Genomic DNA, 24,568 nt, shown 5'->3' with positions numbered 1-24,568 from the left:
TGCATGATGCCCAGGGCACACTCCACCACTGGAACCGTGGAGCCTCAGCCTGTCTCTCCCCAACCCCACGAAGCCCCAGCCCAAGGTCATCTTCCCTTCACAGGCCTCTGGGACCCTCCTCAGTCTCCTACTACAGAGGGTCCAGGAGGGAACAGTGTGGGGCTACGGGCTAGGGCCAACCTCTCATCTGCCCCTTTAGTGAGTGGCACTGAACCCTTAGGCTATTCTCTTAGGGAAGAGTGAGCACCCAGCACATTCCACAGCCAAGTCTTGTCCAAAGTGTGAAGGAAGGAAACTACCCCAATCAGAGCTTCTTGGTGGTAGACACAGTGCTGGGACTCATGGTCTCAACCAGCCATCTGCCTGCCCTAAAGGTCTGTTCTCTGTCCTTAGGACCTGTAGGTGGCAAATGGGGACCTCTTGAGCCACAATTAAGAGGAGCTCCTTGTGCATGGGCTCCTGCCCTCTAGTCGCAGCAAGGGCTGAACCCACAAAGGCAGAAGAGCATGGAGGTCTAGGGGACAGACTTTCACACCCAAGTCACCTGGCCTGGCCTCTCATCTCACTTCCTCTACTTAGTATCCCTGACACATGTTGCTTAACATTCTCAGGGTCCTCATCTATAAACTGAATATGAATCACACCTACTTCCCAAGTTCTAAATAAGTTAATGCCAAATTAGTAAGTAAAATGCTATATCATAGGCACTCAAAAAATAGTAGCACAGTGCTTACAAGTGAGGAGTTCTTGAGTCAGCACTGACCATTGCTAGCAGCCCCAGGCCGAGCAGCAGGCTGGGCCAGGCCCGCAGGTGACACTGATGAGGCCCCAGGGCTTCCTGCCTAGTCCTAAACTGGTTCTCCCATTCTATGGCAAGAGAAAACCAAGGTGCAAGCCCAGCGTGTACTGAGCTGTGAAATAAAAAGCACAACTTAAGCGAGTCAGCACAGCACCTGGAGATGGCAAAAGTAATCACGAAAAAGACTGATCAAAAATGACGTAGGGCTTTTCTACGTGTGGCCGACAGTTGTAAGGTGAAACCCTGGGACCACACTCATCACCCATACCAGAGACTCAGCATGGCTGTGTCCCAGCGATCTTCCACTGGCATGACTCAACTCCCCAGGGGACACTTGGCAGTGTTTGGGGACATTTAGTTGTCACAACCAGTACAGGGGGTACTACTGACATCGAGTGGGTAGGGGGCAGGGATGCTGCTTAACATCCTACCATGCACAGCACAGCCTCCACAACGAAAAATTACCTGGCCTAAAATGTCAATAGCACTGGGGCACCTGGGTGGCTCATTTGGGTAAGTGTCCAACTCTTGTCAGCTCAGGTCGTGATCTCACAGTTTGTGAGTTCAAGCCCCACACAGGCTCTGTGCTAATGGTGCAGAGCCTGCTTGGGATTCTGTCTCTCCTTCTCTCTGCTCTTCCCCCACTTGTGCTCGCTCTCTCTCTCTCAAAAAATTAAAAAAAAAAAAAAAAAAATGTCAATAGCACCAAGGTTGAGAACCCCTGTTCCTTGTTGAGAAGGCCAGTGAGCTGAGTATGCCAAGCAGGATATCTGCCCTTCTGCATCTGTCTACTTTGTAGATAATCCATTGGAAGCTTAACTTGGGCAATGTGCCTGAGGTGGCACAACCAGAAAAAGGTGCTGTCAGAATCGAACCCTGTCTGGGCCCCAAATCTCACGCCCTTTCCACTACACCACACTGATTACCAGGGCAGTAGTCACAACAGGAGAGAGGGCAGATAAAGTTTTTATATAGAAGACTTGCCAGGATTTGGACACCAAAGTGATCTCAAAAAACACAGGAAAAGGGGCAATCTGGCACTTAGAAAAGTAGAGCCAGAGGAGAGGCAGCAAGAGGGGCAGGTCTGAGGTACATCCAAGTGGAAATATCTAGCAAGGAGCTAGAAACACAAGACAGTACTTGGAGAGAAAACCAGAGGCTACACAGGTAGAGCTGGGTCTCTTTCTAGGCTAGGTGAGAGCAGAATGCAGGAGAAAACAGGGGAGGCCGCATGGCATCCAAAGCTGAGGACTGGTCACTTTATAGGAGGAGGGGAGAAAAGGGAGAAAGGGAGACACACCCAAGAGGTCAAGGTAAAACCTGGAGGTGAAAGGATCCCTAAGGCAGGAAAGAATGTCCTCATGAGGCCTTGAAGAGCAGCAGAGGGCAGGGAAAACAGAGGTGAGAGACATCTGGGTTTAGTGACAGGGTCTGTAGGGATGGGGTGGGAGCAATTTCACCAGTGGGTGGGGGTGAGGCCAGGCTGCCAGTCTGGAAGCAAAGGGAATACAGATGCTGGGGCCCACAGGCAGAGGCTGTGGTTGGCGGTCCATGTCTTGGCCACCTCAATCCCCCAGCCCCCAGTTCCTGGTTTGGGCAGCTCTGGGGCTGCGTTGTTTCCTGGGTGCACTGGTTTCTGGCAGCCCTAGCAAAAGCCCCCTTTTTCAAACTCTACCTACACTTCAGTCTCAGGAGCACAAAAAGGCCCCAGGGCTTCCCACTCTCCAAAAAATCCAGCCCACCCCAGGCCAGGAGAAGGAGGCAGACAAGTGAGCCTTCGTGCAGGCGAGGGCCAACAAACAAGGCCTGCTTTCAAGGCTGCCTTCTGGTATTTATGTTCCTGTGGGCTCTCCAGTGGGAAGAGCTAGGCACTCAAGAGGAGGAAATGAGAAAGGGCATTATCTCCTCAGGGGCCCCTAGGGCTGGGCGGGGGTGCAGGACGCTGTGGTTACTGGATGGTGGCTCCCGGGTTTCAACTCTGTATTCTCAAAGGAAACCTTGAAAAAGATGTGGGATAAAGTCAGGTGAAGGGGGCCTGGCTCAGATCACACGTCTTAAACATGCAAATCTCCTCCTTACCCTCTTCTCTGCAGGCCCAAGGGCCCTCCTGAAGATAAGCAGAAAGTCCTGGAAGTTTAAAGAACTCTCTGGATCCAGGATCTCTCTCTGGACTTAAATATTGGGGGTGGGGGACAAAATCAACCACTTTGCTATGAAACCTGGTCAAGTAATTTATCTTAATTACCATGTAATTATTTTTAGTGTTTTCAGAAGAAGCTGTAGCTAAAGGGCCCAGAAAGGATATTTAATGCTTTAGAATGTGATTCCCTCCCACACACTAATCATGCTGCGTTCAAATTGGAATGGTCTGAGAAGTTAAGGACCATCACATGCTGGGAGAGACCCAGGACCTTCATCCTTGGATGCTGGGGCTCTTCTGCCACATGTTCTCGTACAAATTCTTGTACCCCCAACCCCTGCGCATTCACTCAGCAAATAGTGTCTTCCAAGTGCTGGGTCCTGGGTGAAACACCATGCAGACAACAGAAACCAGTATGACCTGATTCCTGTGGTGGGGAAAGAAGGGTTTAGAAGTTAGGTTGTGTGTGAATCCTGGCCCCACCACTGACCAGCTGTGTGACAGGGGCAAGTTACTTTAATTCCCCAGGTGTGAAAAAAAGCATAATCATAGTTAACTTTTACTGTTTGTTATGGGCTGAATTGTGCCCCGCAATTCAGCCCTAATGCCTAGTACTTCAGAATGTGACTGTGGTTAGATAAGGGCCTCTAAAGAGTTGTTTCAGTGAAAATGAGACTGTTAGGGTAGTCCCTGAGCCAATCTGACTGGTGTCCCTATAAGAAGTGAGGACATACAGACAGACACCAGAGAGGAAGACACAGAGAAAACGCCACATAAGGACACAGCCAAGGAGAGAGGTCTCAGAAGAAACCAAACCTGTCAGCACCTTGATCTTAGGTTTCCAGCTTCCAGAACTGTGAGAAATGCATTTCTGTTGTTTAAACCACAGAGGTTGTGGTTTTTCTGACATGGTAGCTAGAGCAAACAGAGACAGGGTTCTTGAGACACTAAATAAAGTAACACCTGTAAGATGGCAGGTGCATAAATAGAGGCTGTTCTCACTAGATTCCTGCCCCCAAGCTGCTTATAACCTGGTAGGAAAGACCAGAGGTAACAACAAATGAAAGAATGTGCTCACTCTCCCGCACTAAAGCATACTGGGAGGTTGGGAAAGGACAGCCCTGGCGCAGAGGCAGGCAGGCTCTCTGGGGAGGGGACACATGCTTGGGCAGAGACATGGGGCAGCAGATGAGGCATCAGCGACCATACCCTCTTGCCCATGTTTCTGTGCATGTGGGTTACACGCCAGTTAATACCAGCATAGGGGACTGTCTCCTGCCTGGCTTCATCCATGAAACCCAGTTGTGCACAGGCTGACTGCTGCTACGGCAGGTCTCCCCTCCATAGCTGCCCAAACTGGACCACAAGCCCCAGAGACGAACGACATCAGAAGTAATCCAGGCTGTGTGCAAGCCTCACATCGAATGCATTTTGGCTTATCTGTGGCCAGTTCTGAGCTGTTGCTGACCACCAAGCTCACCTGGAAATGCCCGAATCACTGAATACACAGGCAGGAACCACTGACTTACAGAGAACCAAAGCACATTTGCTTCAATCCTCACCATTCCCGGCAATTCAATGAATGAACATGTATAAATATGTAACTTGAACAATTCTAAGATTTTAAAAATCAGTCATGAAAGTCCTATTTACAAACTAAGTACACAAGATCAACCTTTCACTTGGGCTCTTGGTCTCAAATGCAGATATCACACACAAAAATATTTGTGCCTCTCAGGCTACAGGGAGTACACACAAAATATTTGTGAACTTTATTGCATTTTGAAGGCCACTAAAGGTTTTAACAAAGAATTTTGCACTTACAGCAAAGTCTGATTAGAAACGTGTAAGTAGGGGGGCACCTGGGTGGCTCAGTCAGTTAAGCGACTGTGGTTCAGATCATGATCTCACAGTTTGTGGGTTTGAGCCCCGCATTGGGCTCTGTGCTGATAGCTCGGAGCCTGGAGCCTGCTTCGGATTCTGTGTCTCCCTCTTTCTTCACCCCTCCCCTGCTCATGCTCTGTCTCTCTCTCTCAAAAATAAATAAACATTTAAAAACATAAATTTAAAAACAAAAAGAAACATGTAAGTAGGTATAAATGAACAGATTTGCCCACTGACATTCTCAGCGATGGGCATTAGCTTATATTTAAACTTACACATCACAGGGTGCCTGGCTGGCTCAGTCAGAATGACTCTTGATCTCAGGGTTGTGAGTTTGGCCCTATTTTGGGTGTAGAGATTATTTAAATAAATATATAAACTTAAAAAAAAAATCTTATGGGGCGTCTGGGTGGCTCAGTCAGTTGAGCCTCTGACTTCGACTCAGGCCATGATCTCACAGTTCATGAGTTTCAGCCCCATGTTGGGTTCTGCGCTGATAGCTCAGAGCCTGGAGCCTGCTTCAGATTCTGTGTTTCCCTCTCTCTGCCCCCCACCCCCACCACTTGTGATGCCTCTCTCTCTCTCTCAAAAACAAATAAACACTAAAAAATAATAATAACTTACTAACTCTACATACCAACCAGGGTGCTTGAATGGCCTTCTTCTGGACTCTGAATCTCCATGTAAATGAGTAACTCCCAGTGTCCTTTCAGAACACCCAGGTGCCTGTGCATATTTCTGCTCAGTGATGTCCATGAGCTCCAAACAGCACAGCAAGGGGCTCACCCAGCTCTAAGATGCAGGCCGACCTCCATGGACATGCCCAGGGCCTCTCTCGCCATACCCCTCTCTCCACCAGACCTTCTACTATTGCTCACAGCACAAAAATGTGCCTCTGGGTGAGGTCCCCACAGCTGTTTGCCCAGCCTGGAAGCCAGGAGGTCAGTGTTTAGGAGGTTTTGTTCCAGCTCTGCTTCATTCTGTCTCTGTAAGTTAGAACAAGTCGTTGCTAGCAACTGACTTCAAAAAGTCCTAACAATTTATGAAGATTCAAACTCTACCAATCTGTGAAGATGAATTCTCCTGAAAAAGAGGCCATACAGAGAAGTGTGTGCCTCCCTGAAGACCCGTTCCTATCCGATCTCTTTAGGACTCCTGCAACCATGCTTCAGGATGAAAGTTTTCTAATGGTGGTCACAACAGTATCTCCCATCTAATGCTCTTCTAAAAGGCCATGGAGCAGAGAAGCTCTATTTCCCCTTCCCTTGAAGGTGGGTCTGTCACTGCTCCCACCAATACAGTGTGGCAGAAGTAACACTGTGGCAATTCTAGGCATAGGCCTGAACTGCCCCAGAAGCTGTCTCTCCTGCTCTGTGGGAGCGCTGAGCCACCACATAAGAAGCCCAGGCTACATGGGGGAGCCACACTGAGGCGCCATCTTGGACATCCAGCCACCTTAGCTTTCAGTGATTCCAGCCTTGGCTGCCATCTGACTAGAACTATATGAGAGACCCTAAGCCAGAACCACCCAGCTGAGCCCAGTGTACCCACACGACCAGGAGAGATCATGTTAAATTGTGATCTTTAAGCCTCTACATGTTTTTGTGTGGTAAAATACACATAAACATAACATTTACCCTTTTAGCCACTTTCAAGTGTAAAGTCCTGGTATTAAGTACATAGCTGTGCAACCATCACTACCATCCATCTTCAGAACTTTCCATCTTCCCAAATTGAAACTCTGGACTCACTGAACCCTAACTCCGGATGCCCCGCCCCAGCCCCTGGCCACCACCACTCTACTTTCTGCCTCTATGAAGCTGACTACTCTAAGTACCTCATCTAAGGAATTGTACGATATTTATCCTTTTGTGACTGGCTTATCTCACTTAGTATAATGTCTTCAAGGTTCATCCATGTTGAAATACATGCCAGAATTTTCTTCCTTTTTGAGGCCGAACAATATTCCAGTGCATATGTACACTAGTCCGCCTGTCTGTTCATCCATCAATGAAAACCTCTACACTTTGGAGTGGTTGTTCTACAGCAATACACAGTCGGAGCACTGGGCAATGCAGGCCTGGTACAGCAGAGCAAGGTCCCTAAGGCAGATGTCAAGAGCTGGGAAGTCTGGCAGAAACACAGAGCACCAGGGCACTAACCCCCAGGGTAGATGACTAAGGAATCCAGGCTGGAATTCCCAATAGCGCTCATCACAGCAAGCTGGTTGCCTCCAGGGGTCTCCATTCTAGGCTGGGCACCAGTCCCAGACAGGGACTGGCAGGACCCTGTTCATGCCTGGGTGCCTGCCCTGGCACAGGCTGATAGATCCAATAAACATTTGGTGAATGACTGAAAAATGTACGTGACATTGAAGCCAGGTTCTGGGTCATGTCAGAGTCTCTTACAGGCTCCCTATAGGGCAAGAACTGTGCCAAGGAAAATGCAGGAAAACAGCTGCTTCTGGCTGGAAATGGAAGGGGGAGGTGGCAGCAGCAGGACAATCTGACAGGGGAAAAACCCACAGCTTCCCTGGGAAGAGCAGGATCTCCACCAAAGTACTACCCTGACCCAGGCAGCGTAGCGAGACTTCTATCTGAAGAGGAGGCCCCTTGGGAAGGGTGTGCTGGGCATCAGCCTGAGCCAACAGGATGAGGTATCTTAGGCACCAGCCCTGCTTAGCATGTCAGCCTCAGTTCCCAGGGCTCAGGGCAGTAGAGCTCTGTGTGTCCATTTTAGGAGCAGGACGGGTTAGAGGAGCTCGGCCCTTTGGCCTGGCACAGGCTATGGTGGGCTGTAAGGGAGACTTGAACTCTGAGCTGAGTCACATATCTGAGCCCTGGGAGCTCTGAGACAATGACCTTCCTTCACTACAGGGGGAGCCAGGTTGGTTGTACCGTGACCCCTGCCCTCTCACCGGTAACTACTTTGCTGAGGAAAGCCAACATTCTCTTCCTGCTGCACTGCTCCATTTGGTCACATAACTAGGGTGCCCGACACAGGTCAGGATGCACCAGAGCACAGAAGCTAATTCCAAATCTAAGAAGAGCACTCATTTCTGGTTGACTTAAAGAGTGAGTAACAACCATACAATGCCCACTTGGGGTTTAACAAAAAGGGCTCATGTTATGTTTCAACTCTGCATTCAGGTTTTCCAGCCTTTAAAGATAAAGCAAAACCCCAAGTAATAATTACAAAGGTGTTTTTCTCTATTTCTCTTCAAAGCATACACCTTGAAGGTTAGAAACTGCTTACATGTGGAAGGCAGTTAGAAGTACCAATAAAAGAGTTCAAGAAACATGGATTTTTGAACTTGGCTCAGCTTCTAAGTAATCGTGGGGCTTTAAGCAAACTAATTACCCTCCTTGGGTCTCAGTTTCATAATGATAAATGAAGGAAAATAGTCTGTACTCCCATGATTTGGTTATGTGCATTAATGAGAATAACTATATGTGAGATGATATATAGATACACACTTATATATGGGAAGTCCTCATAAGAAAAACTAAACTATAAATATATTAGAGATTTACTTATGTTCAGTAGGTGCTTGCTGAATAAATGGCAAAAAAACCCAAGACAATAACAAGACACATTTGGTGAGAACAGTCCCTCTTCACACTAGGAAATCCCCACTAGTGCATCTACCAGATCTTAGAAGACCACCTCTCTCCGCAGGAGGCCGAGCCCTTCTCACACATATCTTAAGAACCAATTCTCAGGGCACCTGGGTGGCTCAGTCGGTTAGGCATCTGACTTCTGCTCAGGTCATGATCTCATGGTTCGTGAGTTTGAGCCCCACACTGGGCTGCTGTCAGCACAGAGCTGACTTTGGATCCTCCGTCCCCTCTCCTTGCCCCTCTCCTGCTTGCACTCTCTCTCTCTCTCAAAAATAAGTAAACATTAAAAAAAAAAAAAACCCCAACTCTCCCAGCCTGCACGCTCCCCTCCCATCTGGTCTTATATTCACCAGCCTGAAATCCAGGGTCAAAGCCTGCCCCAGCCCCCTGGCCCAACTCTCACTCCAGTTCGTGAGACGAAGCTACATCTTAGGACAACTTCCAAACTCAGAAGTCTAGGCCTGCACCATGGGTCTCCACTGCCTTTGATAGCAGAGGGAAACAACTTACACCCTCTTCCTGGCTTTCGTGAAGCACAGCCATGTGGAAAATTTGTGGACCAGGAGCTCAGGGCCTCCTCCCCCGACCTCAGACCTGGACTCCACTCATGACCTTCCCCTGCAAAACGAGGCTTGCACAAGTTCTTCTACCTCAAAGGGCTTTGGGGAGCATCATATAAGGTGAAGGACTCAGAAGTTTCTCTGAAAAATATGAAGCATTATAAATTCTTTTGCTTTTGTTACTCTTGCTTGTTTACTTCAATATGGTCTCAGATTAAGAGTCACTAAGGGCCTGGGATTGCTCCCCCGGGGGAAACTCTTTTGGTACAATGACCACACACAGAGAGAAAAGCTTGATGCCCTTTGCATTTCCAGCGCTAAGAGCAAATGCAGTATGAGCTCCAGGACAGTGGATGGGACAGAAGTCAGGAAACCAGGTTCCGGGCCTCTTTGGCCCTGCCAATAAATTAAGCGCATCACTTAACCTCTCTGGGCATTTTTCTTCATATGCACAATGGAACTGACAAGCCACCCGCATTCCTATTCACCAGGATGCCAAGAGGGCAAAGAATCTGAAAAGAAAAACACTGCACAAATAGAAATGTTGTAGTATTCAGTGGGCTTGGAGTTGAGAAAGAAGAGATGGAAAAGAAAACTAAAGGGGGGAAAGGAACAAATAATAAAGCAAGAAGACATCTGGGGTGAAATGTGAGGCACTTGAGAAGGCCCAGATGGAATGCTATGGAAGTTTCCAGTACAGTTAGTATCCCCCAAGCCCGAGAGTCTCTCTGGATTAGAAGCTCCACCACAGAGACATCTGAAGTTCAACTCCAGCAGAGAAAAGTGGATGGAAGGAAATGAAGTCCATCTACCACCTGCGGTGGCCTGAGACATACCAGAAGCCTAGGCTCGCTGCTGTTTGCTTTTATAGCCCAGCTCAGAGTGAGAAGAGAGATGAGGAATTAATAGGTCCACTACCTACAAAAATTGTGTAATGTCCCCAGAGAGGAGCTGGCCGGGCCACATCCTGGTACATGACATCCAATCCAGAGTGCTCCACTTTAAGGGGGACAGTCAAAGACTACAGAGTTCCCAAAGGCTGATCACCAGGATAGTGGGGTGTGCTGAAACCACATCACAGAAGGATAGGCTATAAAATCTGAAAGTGTGTCCCTAAACAAGATTTGTGGAGGACATGAGAAGCAAAGGCTCTCTTAGAATCAGAAAAATACTTGAAACATCGTCTGATCCAACCTTCACAAGAGAGGAATCTCTAACACAACATCTCTGCAGAGGAATTAACCAGCTGCTGCATGAACTCTTCCATTAATGGAGACCATGTCACTTTATGAGGAGTTCATCTCATTATCACTAGGGCACGATTAAACTCTTCTCCCTCCTATTAACCCCAAATTAACCTCCTCCTGGCTTTCATTTGTGCTCTGTGGGGACACAAGCTAAATCTAAACACTTTTTCACCTGCCTATTCTTCACACCACTGAAGACAGCTGGCCTTGATGACGTGCATCAGGTCTTTGCACAGACTTGCCCAGGAGGAGCACATGCCCCTGAAACACATCTCCAGGCCCCTCCAATGCTTCATTCCTGGTCATCTCCAGCCAGCTTTGACCTCAGGCTGCCATGGAACGCTGACTGCTGCCCCTGCCTTGCTCAGAGCATGGCATCCTGGCCATGGCCCCTAGTTGTGAGAGGTTTTGGCCTCCTGCCCCTTTGGCCAAACTCTGGTCCATCTCTTTTCTTGGCTCTGCTGCTGTGCCCAGTGCTAAGGGCTTATCATGAACATCTCCACAACGAGACCAAAAAATGAGAGTCCCAAATTCATGCCACTTTGTAGAAAGCAGCTGGTTATTTGACTTTAGTCCTTCTAAAGTAGACTGAATCTAGAATGTTCAATAGACATTAAATATATTTTCTAACACCTCGTTTGACAGATGAGGAAATAGAGGTCCAAAGGGGTAAAAGGATTCACTCAGGTAACACAGCCAAGAAGATGAACTCTCATCTTTGATTTTTCAGTCCCACATTCCTTCTACTGCAGTTAAGAGGAAGTGGAGTTATCTTATGGCTCTCTTCTCAGTACATTTGGGGTAAATTGTCCATAGTTTGTGTGTATGTGCATTCATTCTTTGACTCAACAGACCTTCGCTAAGCACCTACTAAGTGCTTTGGAAATATTCTCAGTGAGATTTGAAGTAAGCTTCCCAAAGGGAACCATATCTTGTTGTGTGTGAACACATAGTGTGTGTGTATATGAACTAATTAATTCTTTCATGCATGCACACATTCACTCAACAATGATAGCTGAGCACACTTAACACTATACTACACACTGGTACAAGTAAAAATAGTCACAGTCCCTTACCCCAGGGTATTCTCTGTCTAGTACAGACAGTTCTCAAATGTTTTGTTAATGCAGGCTACTATGGGGACCCACAGCCAGGTGCTTAGTTAAGATCGGTGAGAATGATGGCTATGTGTCCGTAATGGATGGTATGCGTATGTCCGTGTGGTGGGGGAGTGATGCTGCCAGGACTGAAAAGGCCTCTGAAAGAGCAGGCTTATGAACTGAATCCTGAAGGCTGATATGAATTGATCAGGCAGAGCAGACTGGAGAGCGGTGAGTGTTTGTGCAAAGGCGGCGGGGGGGGGGGGGGGGGGGGGGGGGGGGGGGGGGGGGGGAGGCACAGAAGAGCATGATTCTGCAGGCAGAGGGGCCCAGCTGGAGTCAGGGCCTAACATGGTTCTGCCATAAAGAGGCAGGTAGGTGAGTAAGGTACAGAAGCCCTTCTGTGTCATGTAAGGAGTTGATTTTATCCTAAAGGCAACGGGATTCAGTGAAAGAATTTAGAGAAAGGAAACAGGATCAGATCAAAATTTCAGAAAGAAAGCTCTTACAGTGGAGGATGGACAGGAAGGCAGTGAGGCCAGGGGCAGGGAAACCCGATAGGAGGCGATAGTTGGAAAGCAGGAGAAAACCAGGGCTGAACCTGATAGCTCCTGCCTACACACATACTTGATTTAAGTCTGAAATAGGAGAAGAGAGGAGAGACTATTTTTCATGTACCTCTCTCGTGGCACGGGGGCAAGTACCCCACAGCTCTGCAGACACACATCATCATCACCTTTCTCCACAGTGACTTGCTGGCAACAGAAAAGTGATCTCAGCTGTAGCTTCATGACCAGTCTCGATGTGCAGGAGCCTCAAACAGAGCAGCCACTCAGGAGGTAGTGGCTGCATGCATGAGCCACATGCATCCAAAGGGGGTGGGGGTGGGGGAAGCAGTCCTAAACAAAGTAAGATCAGGGTCTCAGAAGCACGGATAAGTCAAGTCCAAGCAAGGCAACGAGTAAGAAACAAGACAAACAGGAAAAGTTCCAAGAGGAAAGGTGTTTTAAAAACAAACACAAAAGTTTCTTCACAAGAATAGCAGGCGAACAGCTCAGACAAACTAGGAAACCCAGAAAGGAGCCAGCACCTGTCTTAGTCTGTGGGTCTCCTGTCTCTGGAGGCAGCCCGCTGCTGGGGAAGCCCATACAGTGCTCTCATGAGAATCCAGGAAGGCGCCTCCCCTGGCCAGACGGGCAACAAGCAGGCCTCAAGTGGTGGAGTTTGCAGCGGGGTGCCCGAACACAGCCCACTAAGGCCTGTGTGCACCTGCGCATGGGCACATGTGGGCAGGAGAGGGGAATGTGTGGGCGGGAAGCAGGCAGATCCAGACAAGCAGGGGGCTGTTTAAAGCTGGGTAAACCCCATCACGTGTGGTACAGAGCCATTCCCACTGGGAGCTGATAGTCAAAGAAAAATGATAAAGGGGATGAGGTTGGAACCCTAAAATAACAAGTTTCTGCCTTTGGGGCGGGGCGGAGGGGGGAAATGTTCATCTAGGCAAGTCTGAGCTTTCTCTGGACTGGAAGATTCTGACATTATCACCCAGTTCCCAGGAAAGCCTGATCACTTGTTTTCCCTCAAGATAATTTTATGAAAATCAGAAGCACCTGGTAAGTAGCTGCCTTACTACTTACAATGACCCCAACGAGGCACCTTCCACTGAAGCTAGACTGGCAGCCACCAGGGGGATTTTCACAAAATTTATGAGGTTCTGCTTTGAACCACAAACAAGCAAAAGGCCTAGAGCTGCACTAGGGGAGGTTCTCAGTTGTAAAGATGTGAGATTAAAACATTTCTCTATGTGGGGCGCCTGGGTGGCTCAGTCGGGTAAGCGTCCGACTTCGGCTCAGGTCACGATCTCGCGGTCCGTGGGTTGGAGCCCGCATCAGGCTCTGTGCTGACAGCTCGGAGCCTGGTGCCTGTTCCTGATTCTCTGTCTCCCTCTCTCTGACCCTCCCTCGTTCATGCTCTGTCTCTCTCTGTCTCAAAAATAAATAAACGTTAAAAAAAAAAATTAAAAAAAAAATTTCTCTATGTTGGTATTAACGCTAAACTGAGGCCAACAAAAGCAAGGTTTGTAGCATCAATTACTGTCTTCTAGTGCCTCCAAACTTCCCCTGAATATGCATTACAGTGAGCTAGGGGAGAAAACTTTCAAAAGGATGAACAGAGGCCAGTATGACAGTCCCGTCTCTGAATTTCTGGGCCATAGCTGTTTTAAATTAGATTCTCAATGCTGCTTCTGTGAAACTCTTGGCTTAGCTCTGCAATGGAAAAGTTATTTTTATGCTCCAGGCCACAGATATTTATATGGAGGCACATCCCCATAATTCCAATTATGTTTTGTTTTCATGATGCTCTTTTCCTCTACTTAAGAGCCATCATAGATATCATTATTATTTCTGATAAGACACTTGCAAAAAAGCTCTGGGCCAAGTACAGATTCCACAGGGCCCAGACAAATGACGTTGTAAACAGGCAGATTTTAGGTCTTGTGAAACCCTCAAGGAATACCTTCAGTTCTTCTGCCCACTATGGCTGCCTCTCCTTTGTCGATTCCCTACCCCCAATGAAACCCTTTAATTACTCAGGAACTTCATAATCCCTCCTGGGAAAACCTAATCCCAGAAGTCATTTTGTTATTTACTCCTTATATACTCTCTCTGGGGTCTTTGCATTTAATTTTTTTAAGTATATTTATTTATTTTGAGAGAGGAGAGCAGAGGAGTGGCAGAGAGAGAGAGAGAGAGAGAGAGAGAGAGAGAGAGAGAATCCCAAGCAGTCTCCTCACTGTCAAGCAAGGAGCCTGACATGGGGCTCGATCCCAAGAACCACGAGATCTGACCTGAGCTGAAATCAAAAGTCCAACTCTCAATGACTGAGCCACCCAGGAGCCCCCTGGTCTTTGCATTTAAAATGCTATTTTCAATAATGAAATAAAGGGTTTTTATCTTCAGAAGGACAGGAACACCAACTACTAAAGCAAAGAGATACTTGTGGTTAAGAAGGACACTCAAATAACAACACAGTCTATAGAAATGTCCATCAATATGTTGTGGGGACAACTAAAAGCTGTTGGTACAAAAGCAAAAGCAAAATGGTGATTCAAGGCTTTAAGGAAATTCATCCAAGAGAAATTACATTGATTACCAAGAAAACCTAAGTTATTATGAGGTGTTCCCATGGCCTCTCCCTAAAAGTCTCTCTGGTTAGACTTTCTGAAGCACAATCCTGATTTGAAAGAGACAGAACAGTGGAGGGGAGATAACAGGAGACCACTATCTATGAGCTTTAACATATGCCAAGAACTTGGTCCATATTATTTCTTGTTATCTCACTTAATCTTCAGAACAACTTATTGAGGTAGGTCTTGCTACTACTGTTTTATAGAAAAGGAAACTTAGCCTCAGAGATGTTAAGTAACTTGCCTAAGGCCACTGTTATGGTCTGAATGTTTGTGTCCGCCTGAAATTAATATGTTGAAATCCTAACCCCCAAGGTGATGGTATCAGGAGATGGGGCCTTTGGGAGGTAACTGAGTCACGAGGATGGAGTTCTCATGAATGAGATCAGTGCCCCTAAAAGAAGAGGCTGTAGACTGATCTCTTGCCCCTTCAATGGTGTGAGTACATAGTGAGAAGATGGCTGTCTGCAGTTCAGAAGAGGGTCCTCACCGGAACCATGCCGGCACCCTTACTCTGGACTGCTAGTCTCCAGAACCATGAGAAATTAACTTTTGTTGTTAATATGTCACCCTGTCTGTTAAACTTTGTTACAGCAGCCCAAATACACTAAAATAGAGCCACACATCTAGTTAGTGGCAAAGCTTAAAATCAAACCCAGATCTGCCGGACTCCAAAGTCCGTTTCTTTTCCATTATCACCTAGGGCTGATGTGAGGACCAGGGGAGAAGGCCAAAAGTGTCTGCTGATTTGGTTCTTTAAAAGAATAGATTTGTTGGGAAGATACGGGAAAGATAATGCTTGCATAGATCTCCTTAAACATTTCCTATAAACAGGCTCAGCTGGTATCAAACAACATTCCCAGAGATGCTGCCAGCTGCATATAAAGAATTGATCATTCAGTATAAATCTGTCTGCACTGTTATAACAGACACAAGTAAATACACATGCCCAACAGAGATAGAACATCACCATCATGACCCAAGGGAACACATCTGCTTCACAAAGTCTTCCTTTCAACATAAATGTGAGTTAGGATGCTGGTTGGTCAGCCATCAATGTTATTATTGAACATTGTACTGAAGGGTCTACCCAATGCAATAAGACAAGAAAAAGATCTAAGTCACAAGGAATGAAAAGACAAATTAGTATTGTTTTGTAATTGTCTACATAAAATATTCAATAATATCTACATACAGACTCTTAGAACTATTAAGAGAAGTCAGCTTGGATGCTAGATGCAGGATCAAAATCCCCAAATCAGAAATGTTTCTATGGGCCAGCAAATAACCAATTTGAAAATATAATAAAAGATATGTAAAATATCAACAAAACCTATAGGAAATTAATACAGCAAAAGTTGTGTAAGACACTGATAGGGGAACTCACCAAACACCATCCACCTGAATAAAAGGAGCAGATAGGAAGACCTAATATTGTAAAGGTATCGGTTCCCTGGAATATAATGTGAATGCAAGTTCAATAAAAATCCCAACGTTGTTTTGTCTTTGCATGTGACTAGACAAACTAACGTTTATATGAACTAGTAAAATCTAAGAAAGCCAAGAAATTATGAAAAAATAAATAAAAGTAATTCTAAAAGCTAGCAATTATTGAGTTTCCTTATATGGCAGGCAATATTTTGCATACATTATCTCTTCACAATTATCCTTGAAGTGAATATTATTATCTATTTTATAGACAAGGAGACTGAGAGAAATTAGGTAACTCATCCAAGGTTACTTGGTACTCTTAGGAGTAGCAACAGACGCAAGAAGACAATGGTGCAATATCTTCCCAAGTACTCAGGGGAAATCATCGTGAGTCAAAAATTCTACACTCAAACTCTCCTTTGTAAGTGCAAAATAAAGACATTTTCAGGAAAACGAATACTTTCAAGTTTACCAAAGCTCTTTTACGAAAGAACTTCTTCTAAACTTACATTCACATGAAGAAAAATGAACTCAGAAGGAAGAAGTGGGGTGTCTGAAGGAGCAGCCTCCAAACTGCATTGAATTGATGAAACAAAACAATGCACAGGCATACCTCATTTCATTGCACTTTGCAGATATGGCATTTTTTACAAATTGAGGGTTTGCAGCAACTCTGCATCGAACAAGTCTATTCACACTTTTGCAACAGCATTTGCTCACATCACGTCCTTGTGTCACATTTGGGTAAGTCTCACAATGTTTCAAACATTTTCATGACTATTATATTTGTTATGGTGATCTGTGATCAGTGATTACTACGCACTGAAAGCTCAGATGATGGTTAGCATTTTTTAACAATAAAGTATTTTCTTAATTAAGGCATGTACATTGTTGCCTCAACATAATTATTGCATACTTTAATAAAGTACAGTATAGTGTAAACAAACTTTTTTTTAATGTTTATTTTTGAGAGAGAGAGAGAGAGAGAGAGAGAATGTGAGCAGGGGAGGGGCAGAGAGACAGGGAGACACAGAATCTGAAGCAGTCTCCAGACTCTGAGCTGTCAGCACAGAGCCCAATAAGGGGCTTGAACCCACAAACCGTGAGATCATGACCTGAGCCGAAGTCAGATGCTTAACTGACTGAGCCACCCAGGTGCCCCTAAACATAACTTTTTTATGCACTGGGAAGCCAAAAAATTCATCTGACTCACTTTTTTGCAATATTCATTCCACTGCAGTGGTCCAGACCAAATCTGCAATATCTCGGAGATGTGCCTATAAAGTAGGTGAGGAAAGTGGGACCACAGGAAAAGTAAAGGTAGGAAATAGGAGGTGTCTAATAACATTATTAGTTATTGAAAATACAGGCCATAAAGTCCTACACACATGTGAGAAGTAGGCAACTAAGTTGGCTATGTGCTTCTTTTTAGCCAAATAAGAAGTGAGAAACATCAGTTAAAGGATTCACAGCATCCACAAGACAAAACAGCCAAGTTGCTCACAAGAACTGTTTCTCACACTGAGACCAGGAAGACCTTTCCCATATAGTTAATGGGATACAAGATCTGGGACATTGGTCTGAATGTGGTAATTTGGGAAAGGGGTCCTTGACTCCTACAATTTTTTTTTTTTTTTTTCAATAAGAAGTTGCTTTAGAAGCATCAGCCTTCCTGGGGTACCTGGGTGGCTCAGTCGGTTAAGTGACCAACTCTTGGTTTTGGCTCAGGTCGGATCTCATGGTTTAGTGAGTTCAAGCCCCACATCAGGCTCTGCGCTCACAGTGCAGAGCCTGCTTGGGATTCTCTGCCTCTCCCTCTCCCTCTCTGCCCTTCCCTCATTCGTGCTATCTCTGCCTCTCTCAAAATAAATAAATAAACTTTAAAAACAAAGAAAAAAAGAAGTATCAGCCTTCCAGAATCTCTTCCTTGAAGAATAGAAGAGATAAAGCCTCCTACTTAAAGGTGTGTTATTTGAATGACCATGTTTTTAGAAAAGCCCAAGTTTCTGTGGATCTTTAGGTATTTTCCAGGAAGAAGATGGATAAGGTGACCTTGGGGGCCTGGCTCCTTTTGAGGGTACATTGTGGTACAGGATGTGGGTATTTTTTCCCAAACCACCCCCAGAATCACTCACGCTGAATATTTCCACCTCCACTAAACCAGTTCATTTTGCCAATGCATGGAACCACTCACACAGCCAGGCTTCCGAAAAATAGTTTATTGCTGTGCTTTCATAGTAATAAGCATCAAGACATAATAAGCTCTTCTTTCCTGTTCAATGGTAAATCCTTGACCTACCTATCCTGACACACCATATAACACATAGGCAAAAGCGAGCCTGGGAGCTTTCCCCGGATCTTCCTATCCATCACACTCCCCTGACAATGCCAAGAACAACGAAAGCCCATGTGGACAGAGCTTTGAAAACATAACATGCCTGATCTACTTTAAAAATCCTGCCTTGGGGCGCCTGGGTGGCGCAGTCGGTTGGGCGTCCGACTTCAGCTCAGGTCACGATCTCGCGGTCCGTGAGTTCGAGCCCCGTATCGGGCTCTGGGCTGATGGCTCGGAGCCTGGAGCCTGCTTCCAATTCTGTGTCTCCTTCTCTCTCTGCCCCTCCCCCTTCATGCTCTGTCTCTCTCTGTCTCAAAAATAAATAAAAACGTTAAAAAAATTTTTTTTTTAAATCCTGCCTTCTACCAGGACTGCTCCAGAATCCCAGGGGGTTCCTGGAACTCCAGGCTGCCTGGGAAGCTTCAGAGGAATTCTAGATACCTTTTGTGGGTACAGCTGACTCTTCTGGGAAGGTGAGCTACCTCTGGCTAAGTCTGGAGCAATTCCCAAGGACTTCCAAAGAGAAGTGACAATGAGACACAGAAAAGATGAGAGGCAGAGACATTTTACAATCAACCAAAACATTAGTTCTTACTAAAGTACCAAATACTTCACCTTTCCTTTTCTACATTTTCTTTCTTAATGTAGAATACTTGGCAGGAAGATGGTAGACAGTAGTGATTAAGATGCATAGACTTTGGTCACTGACCTGAATTCAAGATCTCATTCTAGTACACAGAGGCCATGCAGCCCTGGCAAGTTACCCCTCTGATTCTAGTTTCATGAGAATAACAGTTTCATGAGAATAATAACAGTATTTACCTCACAGAGTTTTAAAATGAAACACCATATGCAAGTGGTTTATACTCAATAAATGTTAGCTATTACTACTGCAAAAACTTGACAAATACTGGCAAGCACAAAAAAAACCCTCAAAAGCACCTGTAATCCTACCATCCACTTTGATGTTTGTAATTCCAGTATTTTTTTGATGTATTTTCAAATAGTGAGATTATAGTACTTTCTATTTCATAACTTGCTTTTAAAACTTAACACCATACCCTAAGCATGTTCTATGTAAGTCAGTGTTCTTGTACAATACGATTTTTAAAGGCCACATCATAGCCCCTTGGGCTATTTTACTTCTTAACAACCCTTGCCCTTCTTCCTCTCTGCAGGCCCCACACTTCATGTATTTCCAATTCATCTGACCCTCCCAGATGATAACTGGCTGCTTTCTATCAGCTAATTGGGGATGCAGGCTTCATCTTACCATCTAGATGACCCGCTCCTTAGCCTTCACTTTACTGGCCTTCATTCATCCCCATCACGAAGAGGGGCCTGTTGGGCTACACAGCAAACATTGGTGTCTGATGCCAAACCACTCAAGATTCCATGAGGTGGCACAGAAGCTAAACAAGGCAGAAAGGCAATTTCTTTCCCAACAGTATAAGGCTGACCTCTAGGGCATTAAATACAGTATTAAAAATCCTCAGGAAGAGGAAGAGACAAAAGATTTTTATCTGCCTGCATTGTTTTCCTAAGCAACAGAGCCAAACAAGTTCAAAACTTACAGGCTTTCTATTTGAATGAAAGTAACAACACTTACTTATCAATGACATTTTAAGACCACAGTAAAACCTAACTAATTCATACTAATGGGGAACTATCAAACTGCATCAGTGGAGAAATATGAATTTACATCCTTTTACATCCTTACATCCTTTTGAGAGAGCAAGAGACAGAGCACGAGTGGTGGAGGGGCAGAGAGAGAGGGAGACACAGAATCCAAAGCAGGCTCCAGGCTCCTAGCTCCAAGCTGTCAGCATAGAGCCCAACGCGACGCGACGTGGGGCTCAAACCCATGAACCATGAGATCACGACCTGAGCCAAAATCGTACGCTTAACCGACTGAGCCACCCAGGCGCCCCTCCAATGAAAATTTTTTTTTTAAGAAATCTTTATTTCCAGGGGCGCCTGGGTGGCTCAGCCAGTTAAGCATCTGACTCGATTTCGCCTCTGGTGATGATCTCATAGTTCATGAGTTTGGTTTGTGAGTTGGAGCCCCGCATCTGGCTCCACACTGACAGAGAGGATTCTCTCTCTCTCTCTCTCTCTCTCTCCCTCTCTCTCTCTGCCCCTCCCCCGAGCACGCATCCTCTCAAAAATAAATAAACTTAAAAAAATAAATCTTTATTTCCAAATCGTTCAACACTTTGACCTGTTTTGACAAGTTGTTCAGAGCTTGATCCTAATACATTTGTTACAACCACATTTAGCGTTCTTATAGAAACAGAAACAGCTGAAGTTCTTAAGAAGAGCATTCTCCCTAAAGACAATAAGTGTTCAACATCCCCTGCGATCCTGCTCACACAGCTCACTCCTCAGGGAAGTGTTTTCTTCTTAGTCATGTGGACGCAAACCTCAGCTCAGGCTCCCTCCCACCTCCCTCCAGTTCTGAGTGAGTGGGCAGACGCTTGCCATCTCAACCCAGATCAAACCCTAAAACAAAACAAAACAAAACAAAATCCCTCCAAATTCCAGACTCGATCTGTCCAGACCCATCTGAGAATTAACGAGCTCCTTCTAAGCACCCAGAGAACTAAGCCTGTCATGGAAACACTGATTCAACCATAATGAGAACCGACATAAAACCGCACAAATGAACTAAACATTGTTCCACCCAATCGGAGCCAAGCTACAGCAACAGCCTCAGGAATAAAATAAGCAAGGCTGTTTTTCTTCTTTGTGGTCCTACTCATTTTAGCGCCTTCCACCCTTGTCTTCACAACTGTTTATGAGAAAGTGGGAGCGGGGGAGTTGGGAGAGAGATGGGGAGCCAGCCTGGGAAACGCCAACAAACACTGCGGTTTGTGTCAGGCAAATTACAACTTCTGGCCTGGGGGAGGCCTAACAGTCTGGGGTAGTCTGAAAACCAGCCGCACTGAACTCCCATCTCCCACAACAGTTAAGTGTGGAATGAAGTCTTTATTTTCCAAAGATCAAGTTCTGCTCAGTATTTTTAGCAAGTATTCTTTTTATCTCTTTATTATTTTTAAATTTTTTTAATTTATTTTTTTTTCGGAATTAGAAAGGTTAATTATATGAAGTAACATTATTAGTGGAAGAAAGTATACAGGAGGAAAGGCTACAAAAAAAAAAAGTTCAACCAACACAAATAGTAAAAACCTAAATAGAGCCTAAGTAGGAATATATTTTAATTTCCCCTTGGACCCAGCAAGGGACAGTTTGTGAGTCCAGGGGACCCAACACCAAATCTCAGTGAACGTCACTCCTGCAGAAAATGCTGGGGCAAGTGTGGAGGCCCCTTGCGACTGCGGCCGCTGGTCCTGGGTCATCACTTACTAGAGCTGGGAGGGGACAGCGGCCGCTGGTCGTGGGTCACCACCTACTAGAGCTGGGAGGGGACAGCGGCCGCTGGTCCCGGGTCACCACCTACTAGAGCTGGAGGGGACAGCCGGCCGGAGACACCAGCTGTGGCCCGAGGCAGGGGGACCAGAGCCTCCCGCGGAAAGGGGGGGGGAAGGGGCTGCAGCACGAAGAACGAGAGCCAGGAAGAAGGCAGGTGAGAGTCCGGGGTGGGGGGGGGGGGGAGGGGGGAATCCACAGCCCCCGAGGGAGGGTGACTCAGGTCGGGGAGGCCCGGACCGCGCACGGGTTACTAGGCGCCCCCCGCCCCCGCCCTCGAAAGTGTGTCTGGATTTTCTTTGCTGTTTGAGTTTTCTCTTTACAGCCGGACCCAGGTCCCAGCAGCCCCAGGGCCGACGTGCGTAGGGGAAGCCCGGTCGGGGCCCTCCCGGGATGCCTCTGGGGGCGGCAGAGGCGGAGGGAGGGAGATGGGGCGCCCGCGCACGGCGCCCAGAGAGCCCAGGAGATGCCCGCGACCCGGAGGCGCGCGCGCTCCCCGCCCGCAAACTTTCCCAGCCAAGTAGGTGTGGCCCCACCCTGCAGAGAAGGATCCCCTTGCCTGCCCGACTGTCCCCTGGGGCTGGTCACTCACCCGCAACGCCGCTGGGGCTCCGACTCCGGCGGCCGCCATCCACTACGGAGGAGGAGGAGCGGGAGGAGGAGGAGGGGGAGGGGACCCGGAGGGAGGGGGGAGGGGGAGGGCCCGGAGCCAGCAGGAGCGGAGCCTGCAGGAGTGGCGGGGAGGGAAGGGGGCGGCCACCCCGCGGGGACTCCAGTCCCCGCCCCACCTCCTCTCCGTACCCTGCCGGCCCCCTTTCTCTCCCCACTCTCTTTCCAGCCCTGGATCCCCCAAAGTCTTTTCAGGTGTCCTATTCTCATTCTCTTCCCTCTGGCGCATCTTCCTTCCCCTGAGTCTCCAGCCCCCAAGAAGGGGAGAACACGCTCCCTCCAGCAGAAGTTAGTGGGGAGGGGAGTGTGTGAGCTACAGTATATATGAGTGTGTGAGCCCCCTTGAAGCAGATGGCTGGGACCCTTGGCAGGTCTGAGGCCAACCTGCACTTTCTGGGCCTTTGTCATCATTTCTAGGTGGTGGGATGATGAAGGAGGGGGTGTCTTTGTGGGCATGCTTTCCACGTTGCTTCACTGAGAGATTTTTTTTGGTTTATTTTGTTTGGTTTTCTCTTGTGATTAGGAGAACTAAAGAATTATTGTTGAAGTCTCTGTTGAGTGCCTCCTCTTTTCCCTTCAGGTGGAACCAGCACTGGTCAGGGTAAGATGAAAGGTACAGTTAGTCCTTATGAGGAGGACCCTGGATGGCTTGTGAAGGGCCAAGCTGTGTGGATGGGGCAGGATGGAAATATTTAAAGATGCCTCCTACGTGCTGCCTGCAGAGGACAGAAGAGATAAGGGGAGTTTGTCTCCCCAGGAGAGGTTAGAGAGGGCTTCCGGTCCCTACTCCATCACCTGCTAGGATTTGACTCCAGGCAAGTCAGTCATTGGGCTGCTCAGCCTTTTTTGCAAGTGGGGCTGCCTCACTGGGAGCCAGTAAGAATTGAAAGGAGATCTGCCTGTGTGCCTTTTATCCTGGAGGGATACCCAACCCCAGGATGGGGTGTTTGAACAGATACTGAGGGGAGAAAAGAGGACATTCCAGGCCCTGGGTCTAGTGCTTTGGATACTAGCAAGACTGGAAAGCTTAGAGGTGGAAAATGTTTGGATGGGAAGGTGGAACATAAAGCATGAAACAGGAAAAACATGAATGTTTTTAAGCAAAGGAATATTTTGCTCCAGGCGGTGTCCTATTCACTCTTGGATCCCCAAAGCCTAGCATGCAGTAGGTACTAGTAAACCCTTGTGGACTCAAAATGACAACTGAAGAATATTGACCTAACAGTCTGAAAGATGAACTATCCAGCAAGGGAGAGCTTGGCCCCAAGGAGAAAAGTTAGGGGACCCTAGTGAACATGTCAACTTGAAGTGCTATGCCTGGATGGTAGAAAGGAAATGAGGGAATTCCCCTGATACATCCTTGCCTTGGCATAGCAACGTGATTCTCTTTTAAATGCTCTTTCAAGTGTAGGCTTGTTTTTGACCTTGGAGTTCTGGATGAAATAAAAAAGATACTCAGTATTGTATTCAAAAACCATCCTGAAACTACACTCAGAGAGGACACAGGCATGCCTGAAGTCACACCACAGGATCTACTTAGGATACTTTTATTCTCAGATGAAATTTCTAGTGGTTTTTATGCTTAAAATACCCTCAACAAATAGAAAAAGGGACTGGGTCCTCCTCTTTTCCCTAGTTCCTCTGGCTACCATCCCAGTGATGGTCAAGGGTTGAAGAAGGTCAAGAGAGAGCCTAGGGAACAGGAAGTCACCTGATAGGCAACTTTTCAGAGACTCTTCTGTGGAACCAGACAGGTAATGGCCCCAAGTCCACCTTCTGGTAAGGAGCTGAGAGAGGTGCAGAGCAAGAAGAACAAAGGAAGAGGGAAGCAGAAGAAGGGAAGAAAAGGATGCCTTGACCCTGGGCATTCTGGCTAAAGCTCCAAATTGAACTTCCTAGGTCTGGTGAATAAGCCAATAGGCCTTGGCGGGGGGGGGGGGGGGGGGGGGGGGGGGGGGGGGGGGGGGGGGGGGGGGGGAAGCAGCCTATCTCAGAAAATGCCACAGGTAACAACTTAAGAAAAGGCTCATACTGGGAACAACAATACACTTGACAAATGGCAATCATTGTTGCATTTAAATAGAGTTTTGAGTGCACCTTTTAAATTCTACCATCTTTGGATAAGTAGTGTGGCTTTGAATAGTAGGTTGCCCACCTGGTGAAAGAA

General features: G+C 46.8%; 1 protein-coding gene across 3 annotated transcripts in view; it reads right to left on the bottom strand.

Annotated features, from left to right (window-relative positions):
- Positions 1–24,568, bottom strand: part of LOC122216036 (stonin-1) — a 57,299-nt gene that overhangs the window by 28,415 nt on the left and 4,316 nt on the right. The window contains exon 1 of one of the 3 annotated variants that reach the window (XM_042932224.1): positions 22,325–22,365. The exons of the other annotated variants lie outside the window; for them this stretch is intronic. The gene's annotated coding sequence lies outside the window, so the exon portion shown is untranslated. Of the gene's footprint in view, positions 1–22,324; positions 22,366–24,568 lie in introns of those variants that run through there. 3 annotated transcript variants of the gene reach the window in all.

This window comes from Panthera leo, chromosome A3 (genome assembly GCF_018350215.1).
Source record: "Panthera leo isolate Ple1 chromosome A3, P.leo_Ple1_pat1.1, whole genome shotgun sequence".
In the NCBI taxonomy this organism is placed as follows: Eukaryota; Metazoa; Chordata; class Mammalia; order Carnivora; family Felidae; genus Panthera; species Panthera leo.
This window is presented reverse-complemented; position numbering and strand designations above follow the sequence as displayed.